Source organism: Oryctolagus cuniculus, chromosome 4 (assembly GCF_051225735.1).
Source record: "Oryctolagus cuniculus isolate XC-2025 breed Fujian yellow rabbit chromosome 4, ASM5122573v1, whole genome shotgun sequence".
NCBI classification, from domain to species: domain Eukaryota; kingdom Metazoa; phylum Chordata; class Mammalia; order Lagomorpha; family Leporidae; genus Oryctolagus; species Oryctolagus cuniculus.
This window is the reverse complement of record NC_142870.1, coordinates 170,801,995-170,816,884: the sequence shown is the minus strand read 5'-3', so window position 1 is coordinate 170,816,884 and position 14,890 is coordinate 170,801,995. Positions and strand designations below refer to the sequence as shown.

Here is a 14,890-nt window from a genome sequence, read left to right as displayed (position 1 = left end):
AATGATCCTGTTTCACTATTTTACTCTTGCAAAATTCACTAATCATCCCATACTTCTTGTTTGACCCCACAGCTCAGTACTTACGATATATTTGGTCCCATTCCCAGGGAGAGGATCCAGAAAACCATTGCCCAAGGGCCAGATTCATCCCACTTTCTGTTCCTGTAAATAAAATTTTGTTTTAGCACAGGTGTTTCTGTTCATTTATATACTGTCTATAACTGTCTTCATTACCTAACAGCAGAGTTAAGTAGTTGCAACAGAGACCCTATTATCTGCAAAGTTGATTGGTTGTAAAGGTTTGCTGCTCCTCTTTAAAAATATTTTATTCAGAATACTTTTAGTGTTACAAAGCAAACATTTATGAGTTAGTAACACCCCATTTCCCACATTAATATCTCATATTAGTATCTTTGTCACACCAGCTTCTCCTATATAGTTGGACTCTGCTTTTCTGACCCCTCTTCTCATTATCTCCCTACAAAAGACACAGTTCCAGATATCTGTACTCCAATCTCAGCCATAGTGGTTAATTGTTTTGTTTTGTCTAAAATATGGTACCCCACACTCATGAAAATATTTAAGACCCAAAGTCTTATGCTCGTGCTTAATGACTTAATATTAATGGCTGGTGGATTACAGTGGAGTCTTGATCCAATGAGGATATCTGAACATGAGATATCCATCGGGAAGTGATCAGGCTGCATTAGGCGGAACCCCATGATTGAATCACGATGGCATTATAAGGAGAGACCATGTAAAAGGTTAAGAACTGTGCTTTCTGTGTCACTAATGGAGCTACCTAATCTTAGACTGTGATCCTTTAAACTCTAAGTCAAAATAAACCTTCTTCCCTTGTAAGTTTCTCCTTTTGGGTGTTTTAGTTAAAGTAACAAGAAGCTGACTAATGCACTAATGATGCCAAGATAACCTTATTATATCCTTGAGCCAGAGAAATCATGAAATCGAGTCCACTGTCTGTTGGCCATCTACCACCGTGTGTAGGAGACAGGAAACATCAAGTGCCTATGCTATTATCAAACAAGACAAGCACATGATGATAGACTCTGGCTGTATTTTTTACTCCTTTCTATTAGAAATTTCCTACAGAACAGCATAAGATTTTTCCACTTTGAAATAAAACATGTGAAAACACATAAAGAAGACATCTGTATATACCCATAAACACATACAAAATACAAACTGTCAGCATGACCTGGCCATTAAAAATCCTCTAATTCTTAAATACCACCTATTCCATCCCCTATGTATGACAATGCCATTAAATCACTAACAATTGTGAAGCCATATGATTCTCCCAATGTGTCTTTGGAGGAAGCAAGCTGATGTGAAAGAAGCATCTATTTATTTATACAATCGCTAACCTATTGTCTCCATGACCTCGCCTATCCAAGACATCACACCTATTTCATAGTTACAAATAAGAAGTCCACCAATAGGGATAAAAGGGGACATAAATACAAAGAGACGAGTTAAATAAAACAGAAATGATGTAAAGACAAGGAGTTAGGGGGAAAAATAGGCATGCCCTCCATTGTGTGCTATTTTGGTCACATGTGATTAATAACCTGTCAAACTGTCAGCAGAATCCAAATTCCATCAGATCAATACACGGCAGCTATGCACACCAAGGCAGGGCACATTTCTGTGCAAAACATGTCAGTGGGATGCACTGTGTGTGTGGATGTGTGTGTACCATGTACCTGCCACTTGTATCCCTTGATCCTGAAGCACTGTTGAAATTTTCCTGCCTGCACATACTTCCAAAGTGTGTGTGTGTGTGTGTGTGTGTGTGTGTGTGTGTGAGTATGTGAGTTCTCATTTCAGCAAGCAGCTGTGAAAGCTGTTACACTGCCTACATAGCGACAGAAAAGAATCTGGTAGTGTTTAATGAAGGGGAGGTGTGTTAAAAGGGATGGGGCAGTTAAATTGGGTAACTTGGAACAGAATGAGATCATTAATGCATTGCTATGGAAACCAGGTCATGGTCTACAACCTAATACTGCTCTATCTACAACATTCTGTATTCTGAGAAATGGACAAACCCCTTTGCTTTTTTTAGCACTTGAATGTTATCTCTACAGAGATATTAACAGTCTAGTCAGGGAACTTTATTTCCTTCCCCATTAGTGAAGCAATACATAAATGAGGTATAAAATATGACCTCTAGAAGAAAAGAATGCAGAAACCCTTTGTGAATCCTAAAATGACTCTCTGATTTATTTCTGGTCTTTAATCAAATGACTGTCACATTTCTTTTTGCTTCCCATAAACATCCTATCTTCCAAGGATGTTCTTTAATAAAATATGCTTACAAGAACACCCAAGCAAGTGATACATTTCTGTAATATTTGGCTTCATAACCAAATGAACCCCAATGGTCTGTTTCAAAAGAGCTCTTCAGGTGTTCATCCCTGGAAGTTTCTGTGTAAATTCACTTGTATTCCCTCCTTTGGCACATGGGATATAAGGTGGTTTTCAAAGTCCTGTTTAAGGGAGATTCCAAGAAAATGGATCAGGGAGCAACATGCTTCACTGGGTTAAGGATAACCACTAAGGATAAAAGCATAGGAAAGATACTCTCAGAGGAGGATGGGAGAGAGGACCATATGGAAGTCCTATGGGAAGAGGTGAAGTGCCGTGGACCTGTGTAGAGGGTCCAGAAGTGCAGCACAAACACATGCCGAGAGCCGGAGCAGGAGGAGTTTGGAGACGGAGGTGAGATCGGACTGCAGCAACTCATGGTGATACAGCGGGAGGGAGACCCTGACATGGGTCTGGACCAGAGCCCTGCTGGCAGCTGCTGGCGGTTGCCAGCAGACCCAGTCGAAATGGAGGGCCATGTTTATTTTCCCACAACTTCCCCAGAGCAGTGCACGGTGCCCAGCTGAGAGAGGGAAGACAACATTTTGGGTTAGGGCAGGTGTTACAGAAGCCTTTGCGTGCAGGCCTAATCAGCAATGCCAGTAGCAGTGGCAGGCAGGCAGCAACATTTGGCCAGAGGCTCTTGTGTGCACGTATGATGCAGATCCTAGTGGAGGGAACGGTCCACAGTCCCCACTGACTTTGAGCCTGGCAAGGTGGTCCCCGGGCAGCCACGTGGGACAGCAGGGCACACACAGCTTCCCAGGGTCAAGACGCCTAGGCAGAGCCACCTCATAGAATATCTGCCTCTCTGATGACTGGACAAGCTGGCAGGGCAGAAAGAAACCTCTGGACCGGGCAATTGTGGGAGCCCTGTGTGCTGTGACTGTAGGGACTTGGTAGTTAAGGAAGAAGGTGCAGGGTGTACCTAGGGATTGAAATCTACCACTCCCAACTTGGGTATTACCTTGGAAATATGCCCTACTCTGGAACACAGACCAGAGCTCCCTGACCACACCCACCACACACCTCTTGGTATTCACTGAAAGTGCAGAAATTCCACTACGCCATAGAGGCACACCATCAGAGGAAAATACAAAAATCAATTCCACAAATGCCTAAAAACGAACACAGAAATTCAAGAAACAAGAATAAGGAATAAGGAATACACCATGACCCACCCCTCCCAAAATGAACACAACAATTACTATATTAGAATGCAAAGATGAAGAGATCGAACAAATTCTGGAAACAGAATTCAAAAAATAAATCACAGGATCACTCAAAGCAAACTAAAGAAAACCATACATGACATGAATGAAAAATTTTCCTGTGAAATTGAGGTTTTAAAGTGAAATCAAAATGAAATATTATAAATGAAAAATTCAATAGATAAAATTTTAAAAGTGGTAGAAAACCTCAATGGCAGACTTGGTAAGGCAGAATAAAGAATATCCAAACTAAAAGACAAATCTTTGGAAATCTTACATTACAGTACAAAAAAAAATAAAAGAAGAAATGTAAAATTTAAAAGCAGTGTTGGAGATCTATGGGATACTATCAAATGATCCAACATATGGGTCTTAGGAGTTCTGAAGGTGTGGAAAGAGAGAATGGACTAGAAAGCCTATTTAGTCAAATAATTACAGAAAACTCCCCTAATTTGGGGAAAGAAAGGGACATCCAAGTAGAGGAAGCACATAGAATTCTAACAGACATGGCTGGAAAAGAGCTTCTCCATGACACACTGTAGTCAAATTTTCCACAGTAAAACATAAAGAATAGATTCTAAACTGGGCACAAGAGAAACACCAGATTACTTTCAGAGGCTCTCCCATTAGACTCACAGCTGACTTATCATAAACCCTACAGGCTAGAAGGCAATGGTGAGGTATAGCCAAGCCTAAAAAAAAAAAAAGAAAGAAAGAAAAGAAAAAAACCTGTCAGCCCAGAATATTGTGTCCTGCAAAGCTCTCATTAATGAATGAATGTGAAATGAAGACCTTCCATATCAAAAAGAAATTTGAAGAATTTGTCACCACACATCCAGCCTTACAAAATATGCTTAAGAATATGCTACATACAGAAACACAAAAACGATAGTCATTGTTATAAAAGAATGAGAAGACAGAAAATCTCCCATTAGAGGAATAAAAGAAATCCAAAGTAAACAATAGGAATATTTCCAGAAAAAATGGCAGGGCCAAGTTGTTACTTATCAATAGTCACCTTGAATGTAAATGGCCTCAACTCTCCAGTTAAAAGACAGACTAGTAGAATGGATTAAAAACAAGACCTATCTATTTGCTGCCTACAAGAAATACATCTCACACACAAAGATACATGCAGACTGACAGTGAAAGGATAGAAAAAGATATTCCATGCTAACAGAAACCAAAAAAGAGCTGGTATAGCCATCCTAATATCAGACAAAATAGACTAACATAAAAACTGTTAAAAGAGACAAAGAAAGCACTATAATGACTAAGGGATCAACTCAACATGAAGATGTGACTATAATAAATGTACATTCACCCAGTTACAAGGCACATGGCTATTTAAAAGAAATGTTAATGGACCTAAAGGTAGACATAGACTTCAATACAATAGTAATGGGGGACTTCAATACCCTACTTTCAGCAATGAATAGATCAACCAAACAGAAAATCAGCAAATATACAAAAGATTTAATAGACACTATAGACCAAATGGACCTAACAGATATCTACAGAACATTTTACCCCACAATGGCAGAATATACATTCTTCTCATCAGTGCATGGAACTTTCTCTAGGATAAACCATATGCTAGGCCATAAAGCAAGACTCAGCAAATTCAAAAAAATCAAAATCATACCATGCATCTTTTCTGATCACAATGGAATGAAATTGGAAACCAACAACTCAAGAATTGCTAGATCATAGACAAACACATGGAGATGGAACAACACATCCTTGAATGAACAGTGGGTCATAGAATAAATCAATAGAGAAATCAAAAAATTTCTGAAAACAAATGAGATGACAATATATAATATCAAACTTATAGAATACAACAAAAGCAGTGTTAAGAAGGAAGTTTATAGTAATCGGTACCTACATGAAGAAATTGGAAAGGTACTAAATAAATGAGCTATCAATGCATCTCATGGACCTAGAAAAACAACAAACCAAACCCAAAATTAATAGGAGGAAAAATAATTAAAATTAGACAACAATAAACAAAATTAAGACAAAAAATCAGTAAAATGAAGAAATGACTTTTTGAAAAAATAAATAAAATTGATACATCATTGGTACAACTAATAAAAAAAGAGGGAAAAGACCCAAATCAATAAAATCAGAGTTGAAAAAGTAAATATAGGCCGGCGCCGCGGCTCACTAGGCTAATCCTCCGCCTAGCGGCGCCGGCACACCGGGTTCTAGTCCCGGTTGGGGCGCCGGATTCTGTCCCGGTTGCCCCTCTTCCAGGCCAGCCCTCTGCTGTGGCCAGGGAGTGCAGTGGAGGATGGCCCAGGTGCTTGGGCCCTGCACCCCATGGGAGACCAGGAAAAGCACCTGGCTCCTGGCTCCTGCCATCGGATCAGCGCGGTGCGCCGGCCGCAGCGCGCCGGCCGCGGCGGCCATTGGAGGGTGAACCAACGGCAAAGGAAGACCTTTCTCTCTGTCTCTCTCTCTCACTGTCCACTCTGCCTGTCAAAAAAAATAAAAAAAAAATAAAAAAAAAAAGTAAATATAACAACAGATACCATAGAAATAACAAGAATCATCAGAAATTACTACAAGGTGCCATATTCTATATGCCAACAAATTGGGAAAACTAGAAGAAATGGGTAGATTCCTAGAAATGTACAATCTACCAAAATGAGTCATGAGGATATAGAATACCTAAACAGATAAATAACCAGGACAGAAATTAGATCAGTAAAAAGACCCTCCCAAGAAAGAAAAGCCCAGGACTGGATAGCTTCACTGCTGAATTCTACCACACATTGAAAGAAGAGCTAATTCCAATTCTTCTCAAGCTATTCAAAACAATGGGAAGGGAGAGAATACTCCAAAACTCCTTCTATGAAACCTGCATCACCTTAATTCCTAGGACAAAAAAAAAATAGATGCAACAGAGAAAGAGAACTATAGACCAATATCCTTGATGAGCATAGATGCAAAAATCCTCAACAAAATATTAGCTAATCAAATACAGCAACACACCAGAAAGAACATCCACCTGAACAGAGTGGGATATATCCCAGGTATGCAGGGATGGTTCAAAATTCACAAATTAATAAATGTGACACACCACATTAACAAACTGAAGAACAAAAATCAAGTGGTTATCCCAATAGATGCAGAGAAAGCATCTGACAAAACACAGCATCCTTTCAAAATGAAAATGTTAAGAAAATTGGGTATATAAGGAGCATTCCTCAACACAATCAAGGCCATTTATGGCAAACCCATGGCCAGCATTGAATAGAAGCATTCCCCTTAAGATCTGGAACCATACAAAAATGTCCACTCCCATCATTGCTATTTAATATAGTCCTGGAAGTTTTAGGCTGACCAATTAGAAAAGAAAAAGAAATCAAAGGTATACAAATTGGAAAAGAGGAAATGAAACTATCCCTATTTGTAGACTCTGCTAAGAGACTATTGGTACTCATAAAAGAGTTTGGTAAAGTGGCAGGATATAAAATCAACACAAAAAATCAATAGCCTTTGTATACATAGACAATGTTATGGCTGAGAAAGAACTTTTAAGATCAGTCCTAATCACAATAACTCCAAAAAGAATCAAATAACTTGGAATAAATTTAACCAAGGATGTCAAAGATCTCTACAATGAAAAATGTATAACATTAAAGAAAGAAGTAGAATGACATTAAAAAATGGAAAAATCTTCCAGATTCATGGATTGAAAGAATCAATACCATCAAAATGCACACACTACCAAAAGTGATTTACAGATTTAATTGGATCCCAATCAAATTACCAATGAAATTCTTTACAAATCTAGAAAAAATGATTCTAGAATTCATATTGAAACATAAGAGACCCCAAATATCTAAAGCAATTTATACTAGAAAAACAAAGCCAGAGGCATCACAACACCTGATGTAAAGGCATACTACAGGGCAGTTTATAATCAAAATAGCCTTGTACTGGTACAAAAACAGACTTGTAGACCATTGGAACAAAATAGAAACTCCAGAATTCAATCCCTGCATCTACAATCAACTTATCTTTGATAAAGGAGCTAAACACAATCCCCATAGCAAGGACAGTCTCTTAAAAAATGGTGCTAGGAAAATTGGATCTCCACATACAGAAGTATGAAACAAGACCCCCACTTGACAACTTACACAAAAATCCACTCCAAATGGATCAGAGACCTAAATCTATGACCCAATACCATCAAATCATTACAGAACATTTTGGAAATTGGCAAGACATTAGCATAGGGAAAGACATCTTGGAAAAGACCCCAGAAGCACAGAAAATCAAAGCCAAAATTGATAAATGGCATCACAATAATCTGAGAAGCTTCTTTGCTGCAAAACAAAGACTCAGCGAAGTGAAGAGGCAACCATCAGAACGGGAGAAAATATTTGCAAATTATGCAACTGACAAAGGGTTAACATCCAGAATCTAAAAACAGATTAAGAAATGCAAAAATAATAAAACAAACAATCCAGTTAAGAAATGGGCAAAGACCTTGAACAGGCATTTTTCAAAAGAGGAAATTCAAATGGCCAACAGACACTTGAGAAAATGCTCAGGATCACTAGCCTTCAGGGAAATGCAAATCAAAACCACAATGAGGTTTCACCTCACCCCAGTTAGAATGGCTCTCATACAGAAATCAACAAACAACAAATGCTAGTGAGGATTTAGGGGAAAAGGTACCCTGGTCCACTATTGGTGGGAATGTAAACTGGTGCAACCACTGTGGAAGACAGTATGGAGATACCTCAGAAATCTGAATATAGACCTAGTATATGACTCAGCCGTCCCACTCCTGGGAATTTACCCAAACCAAAAGAAATCAGCATATGAAAGAGCTATCTGTACCCCCATGTTCATTGCAGCATTATTCACAATAGCTAAGATACAGAATCAACCAAGATATCCATCAACTGTTGACTGGATAAAGAAATTATAGGATATATACACTATGAAGTACTACTCAGCTATTTAAAAAAATGAAATTGAATTCCTGTCTTTTGCAACAAGATGGTTACAACTAGAAAACATTATACTTAGTGAATTAAGCCATTCCCAAAAAGACAGATATCATATGTTTTCCCTGATACAAGGTAACTAATAGCATACCTGAAATGTAATGTATTGGAGTGAAATAGACATCTTGAGAAGATAAAAAAAATCTATTTAAATAATGAAATATAAATAAAAATAAAATAACCTAGCAATCTCTTTCAAAGAAATATTTCTAAATTTTTTTTATTTATTTTTGAAGGCATAGTTACAGAGAAAGAGAGGGAAGAGAGAGAGAGAGAGAGAGAGAGAGAGAGAGGGAGAGAGAGAGAGAGATCCTCTGTTCGCTATTTCAGTCCCCAAATGGCTGCAATGGCTGAGCTAGGCCATTAGCCAGGAGTCTCCTCTTGGACTTCCACCTTGATTCAGGGGCTCAAGGACTTAGGCCACCCTCCACTGCTTTTCCCAGGGGCATTAGCAGGAAGCTGGATCAGAAGCAGAGCAGCTAGGACTCAAACCAATGCTCATATGGTATGCCGGCATCCCAGGAAGCAGCTTTACCAACTACACAGCAGCAGTGCCATCCCAACAAATCTCTTTTTTTTTTCAAAGATCTATTTTCTTTTTTCAAAGCATAAAAAAATCAATTGAAGGCAATGTAGTGTCACAGTATGTTAAGCCACTGCTTGTAATACCAACATCCAGTATGGGAGTGCCAATTAGAGTCCTGGCTGCTCTGCTCTCTCTCCATCTCCCTGGTAATGTACCTGGGAAGGTGGCAGATGATGGTTCAAGTGCTTGGGCCCTTGCCACCCACATGGGAGATGTGGTCATAGTTTCTGGTTCCTGACTTGGCCTGGGCTCAGCCCTGGCAATTATGGCTATTTGGAGAATGAATCAGCATGTGGAAGATGTCTCCCCTTCTCTCTCTCTCTCTCTCTCTCTCTCTCTCTCTCTCTCTCTTTGCCTTTCAAATAAATAAATAAATAAATCTTTCTAAAAACAGAAATCATGAAATGTATATAAAATAAAAATTCAGAAATAAAATGTATCACTCTCAGTGAAGGATTGACAAGGGAGCGAGGGTGGTGCAAAATATATCCATAGCCTCATTGTCCCAGTTGAACTTGTTGAACAATCAGTGCACCCTGGTGGTCAAAGCAAAAGAGAAAGCACGAACAACAAAAAAATAAATGAATAAAATATAGCATCCTTCAAAGTAAGCCCAGATTTTCTTAGGACACAATATTAAAATAAATGTCTTATTTATAGGTTCATACTGAACTGTTCTGAGATATTGTGCACAATAATTCAATTGCAAATGCACTTATGGTTTTCTTAAGAACTTCAGGCATGAAACAAAGTGCAAATCTGTGAAAGCAGTCTTGAGATGTTGGAAAAAAGAGGTAACAAAGAGGAGAGGACAGAATTAGTATAGAATGCAGAGAAGCATTTTGATTCATCCTGCTTGATCCAAGTATTGTAACACTTTCAAGAACTCCTACACATTCACTTCTAAATATCACTACTTCAGCTCACCTTTAAGTGGGAGTTGGAAGGCACACAGACCTTTTATTCTCTAACCTAGAATGCAGAATTCCTCTGGGCTTAATGGTAATGGTGATATTTGAAGCAGATCAATACTCTCAACTTTTTATTAAAGTGGAAGGCAAGGGCAAAACTCTCCACCTAACTCCCAAGTGATGGTGCTATCACCAAAGCATCATTACTCACACAATGGAGCAACCTGGAGATGGTTTTAAAGAGTTCACAGTGCAGCTGTGTCATCCTAGTGAACTTGGGCCCATTCGTACTCTGTTCATCAAATCATCATGGCTTCTCTAGATTTCCCAGTGTCCTTTGCAATTAGATTTGGACTATGTGACTAAGTTCTAGCCAGAGGAAAGAGGACAAAATTGATGGAATCCTTTAAAAAGGCCATAGTGATCTCCAGTTTGCTTTTCTCTCTCACTATGGCCATAGAGAACATGTGTTCGTGGTTGGGAGTGGCTACATCTATCTGGAACATTAACTAAAAACAATCTTTAATCATTGTAAGCCTCTGAGAGTTCAGGATTTATGAAATCTGAGAGTAAGAATTACCTACATGATTATTAACACTCTGACCAATAAACAATCTTCTCCACAGTATTTGTCATTTTTATGAATATTTCATTATGAAACTTACATGATTTGGGTTTAAATACATTTTAGAAAATATGTATTTAAAAGTTCAGAATTACAGGGGAGGCAGAATAGGATGGTGGCTAAGATGTTCAGGCAAGCATCTCCGCAAAGACACACTGATTTGAAGAGCTATTCACACAACAAGTTACCTTCACAGAAGCAAGGAAAGCTAGGTGAGAGATCAATGGTGCCTGATTTTATTTTATTTTTAAAGATTTACTTATTTACTTACTTATTTGAAACACAGAGTGTAGATATAAAGGGAAAGACAATGAAAGAGAGAGAGATCTTCTATCTACTGGTTCACTCCCCAAATGGCCACAATGGGGCATGGGACAGGACAAAGCCAAGAATCAGAAACTCCCTCTAAGACTCCCACATAGGTGGTAGAAACTCAATAACTTTCATCCTTTGCTTCCCAGGCTCACTAGCAGGAAGCTGGATCAGAAGTAGAGTAGCTAAGACATAAACTCGCAATGGCTACCCAAACCTGCTTTTAAAAAAAAATAATAAGAAAAGAGACACTGAAGAAACAGGAAGGAAAGAATTCCCAAAATCACCCTTCCCCAGCTTTAAATAGCATAGGATGCAGAGACACCTCACCTCCTACTAGGAAGAGGGGGAGTGAATTAAATATAAATCTTAGACTTGAAATCCAGTACCAGGCCCATCATGATGGATGGATGGAAGGAAGGAAGGAAGGAAGGAAGGAAGGAAGGAAGGAAGGAAGGAAGGAAAGAAGGGGAGGGAGGAAGCAAGGGAGGGAGGGAGGGGAGAAGGGGGTGCTCCCAGGTGAGTACTTTACAATGAGCCTCTGGACCTCCACCACCCCCTAACTCAACCTCCAGTAGACTGCAGTGCACAGCCTCAGCTGCTAGGGAGTACAGCAGGAGAAGGAGTTTAGTACCTTGCCTGGGAGTTCAGAGCTCTTAGACCCAGCACCTGGGAAAGCTCAAAGGCACTAACCTTGGGCCAATGCTCATAGATAGAGCCTCTGGAGTTGCCCCAACATCAAAGACATGCTGCCTGTGGGAGACTCTCATTTCTACATGCATTACTGCCAGCTGCATGAGGGTCCAATATGCACCAGCAAGACTGGGCAGGATCCAGTGACTGGGAGATCTACTATGAGCCAGGTTAGGGCCAGCCAAGGGACTGCTTTTATCAACCCTACCTCAACTTTGGGCAATCAGGAAGGAAACACAGGGCTATGTCTGGGGTTCAGAGCTGGGCTTATAAAACCCAACACTGGGATGATCCTAATTTTCCACACCCCCAGTACCCCAGGATCTGTCCCAGTGCCAAGTAAAGTCTTGTGGGCTCAGTTGAATACACTTCAGTCTACCTAGCATCACTCATGACAAGTCACAGGAAGCCTCAGCTGTGAATTCGTCTTCATAGCCAGGTAGGCTTTGATCCTACCCGCCGTGCTGTGCAATGCTGGTTCTGGCCGGCTGTGGATTCTGGGTGTGACCTGGAATTACAATACTGGTGGCCACAGGACTAGGGGTCTGGTCCCCCAGCCACAGAGAGAGACTGTAGAGTTGGCATATCCATATTAGATGCTTCCATGGTTCATTCTGAGTGTCTTACCAACTGTGGATTTGGGAAAATCTGAGCAAAGGGTATCCTCAGAGAATGATGCATAACAGATCACTGTCAGCAACAAATGTTGACTTGGAGGAGCTTCCAATGATGAGATGACTTAGTCTTCATAGACTCAGAGAAAATAGAATGCTTAGGATTTCTGTAAGATCAGCCACACATGAACTCAGATCACGAAAATCAGAAAAGAAGTAAGGAAGCCTTCAATGAACAGGCAACATCAGGTGTCAACAAGCGTCAAGAACTCTGAAGGAAGCACAAACCTCATCCAACAAGCAAAATAAGGTGCCAGAAAACAGACACCTAGTGCCTGACATTTTCAAATGCTCAGATGAAGAATTTAAAATAGCTGTTTTAAGGAAATTTTAAAAAATACTTCAAAAGAACACAGAGAAATGTCAAGTCTTGAGATTTGACAGAGATGGAAGTAATTTTTAAAAATCAGACACAAATCCTTCAACTAAAAAATATGCTAAGTGAAATTTAAAATAATCAGAAGAGCATCAAAATCAGAATGAATCAAAAAAGAAACAATCATTAAGCTCAAAGATAGGATATTTGAAAATACATAATTGGAGGACAAAAAATCCTAACAAGTCCACAGAGGGATGAAGAAAACTTATGGAAAATAAAGGACAGCATGAAAAGAGAAAATGTCTGAATAATTGGGGTTCAAAAGGGATTTGAGACTACCAAAGGGACAGAAAGCATATTCAAGGCAATAATAATGGAAAACTTCCCAAATCTGGAGAAAGATATAACTATCCAGACACAGAAAATCAATGGCTACCAGTAAGGCAACAACTCAACCAGGTATACCCCAAGACACATTGTAATTAAACACCCAGAGCTAAAGATAGAAAATTCTCATTGGTGCAAGGTAAAATAACAAACACATAAAGATTCAATTATCTAATTAAATAACACACAAAGGTTCACAGTTCACTTAGCTTGAGATTTCTCAGGCTAATGGGGGAAGTGGGATGAGACTTTCCCAATACTGAATTAAAAAAAAAAATGCCAGAAAAGAATTCTGTACACAGAAAAGCTGTCCTTTAGATATCATGGAGAGATACAAACATTCCCACACAAACCAGAGCTGATAGAATGTGTAACCACCAGATACGTCATACAAGAAATGCTACAGGGAGTTCTCCAAAAGGAAAGGAGGAGACACTAGAGTGTAAGAAGATAATATAAGACGATAGAAAATTCACAAGTAACTATGCAGACAAATCCAGAGAAGCAGGCATCAAAATGCTGTAATATGATTAACATGGTACACAAAACATTCACATCTGTAAATATTAAAAAACAAAACAATTAAAATTACTAACTATAGGTGCCGGTGTCGTGGCATAGCAAGTAAAGCTGCCACCTGCGATCCCAGCATTTCACATAGGTGCCTGTTTGAGTCCCGGCTGCTCTGCTTCAGATCCAGGTCCCTCCTACTGTGCATGGGAAGGCTGCAGAGAATAGCCCAGAAGCTTGGGCCTCTACACCCCCATGGGAGACCTAGAAGAAGCTCCTGGCTCCTGATTTCAGATTGCCCCAGCTCAGACCATTGCAGCCATCTGGGGAGTGAACCAGTGGATGGAAGATTCTCTCTCTCCCCTCTCCCTCTCTCCCTTTCCCTTTCCTCTCTCTCTTTGCCTTTCAAATAAATAAATAAATCTTTAAAAAATAAGAATAACTACAGTAAAATTTAAGTCATGGGCAATATAGAAAGAGGTAAAATAGGACATCAAAAATTCAAAATGTGGAGAGGAATAAAGTGTAACTGAAGAAGTTTTTTATTAGTTTATCCTATTTTTAATTTATTTTAAATTTATTTTCTATCTTTATAATCAGTGCAAGGCTGCTATCATCTCAAAATAGTTTGCTATAAACAAAAGATTTTTTTTTGTAATTCTCATGGTAACCACACAGCAAAAATCTATACTTGGCTTACCAAAAATAATAAGCAAGTTATCAAAACACTGTACTAGATAAAATAAGCACAGAAGAAGAGTATAAGAGAGAAGGAAAGCAATAAAGCTGGAAAGCAAGTATCAAAATGCCAACAGTAAAAATGAATCTATCAATAATTACCTTAAACGTTAATCAATTCAATTATCTAATTAAGAGACATGGAGTCACCACATGGATGAATAAATAAGATCCAACTGTATGCTGCTTACAAGAAATAATATAATAATAGCTTAACTTGTTAAATGTATGCATTCTGGCTGTAAAAATAGACTCAAAACAATAACGGTGTGTAATTCTTATAGACAAAATGAGAAAATATGGCCAGGATGAGAGGTTGGTATTAAGGTGATTTCAACTGCCCTCCATACTTTGCAAAGACACAGTGACTTCTCACTGGTCCTCCCTGAGTTGTGATACTGTCCAAAAGAGGCCACTATTAACAGTAGGAGGATTTACATTCTTCCCACTTGCTTTTTTCCTGAATACACCAGGCCACACTGCTCTCCTAAACACCCCTCCTTCTCTCT

The 14,890-nt window shown here is 39.1% G+C and overlaps 1 long non-coding RNA gene across 2 annotated transcripts in view; it reads right to left on the bottom strand.

Moving 5' to 3' along the window:
• The window catches only part of LOC138849411 (uncharacterized), a 410,778-nt gene that overhangs the window by 219,188 nt on the left and 176,700 nt on the right, over positions 1-14,890 (bottom strand). For both annotated transcript variants that reach the window (XR_016232148.1, XR_011388243.2), the window contains exon 2: positions 85-162. This is a non-coding gene — a long non-coding RNA (uncharacterized LOC138849411). The remainder of the gene's footprint in view (positions 1-84; positions 163-14,890) is intronic.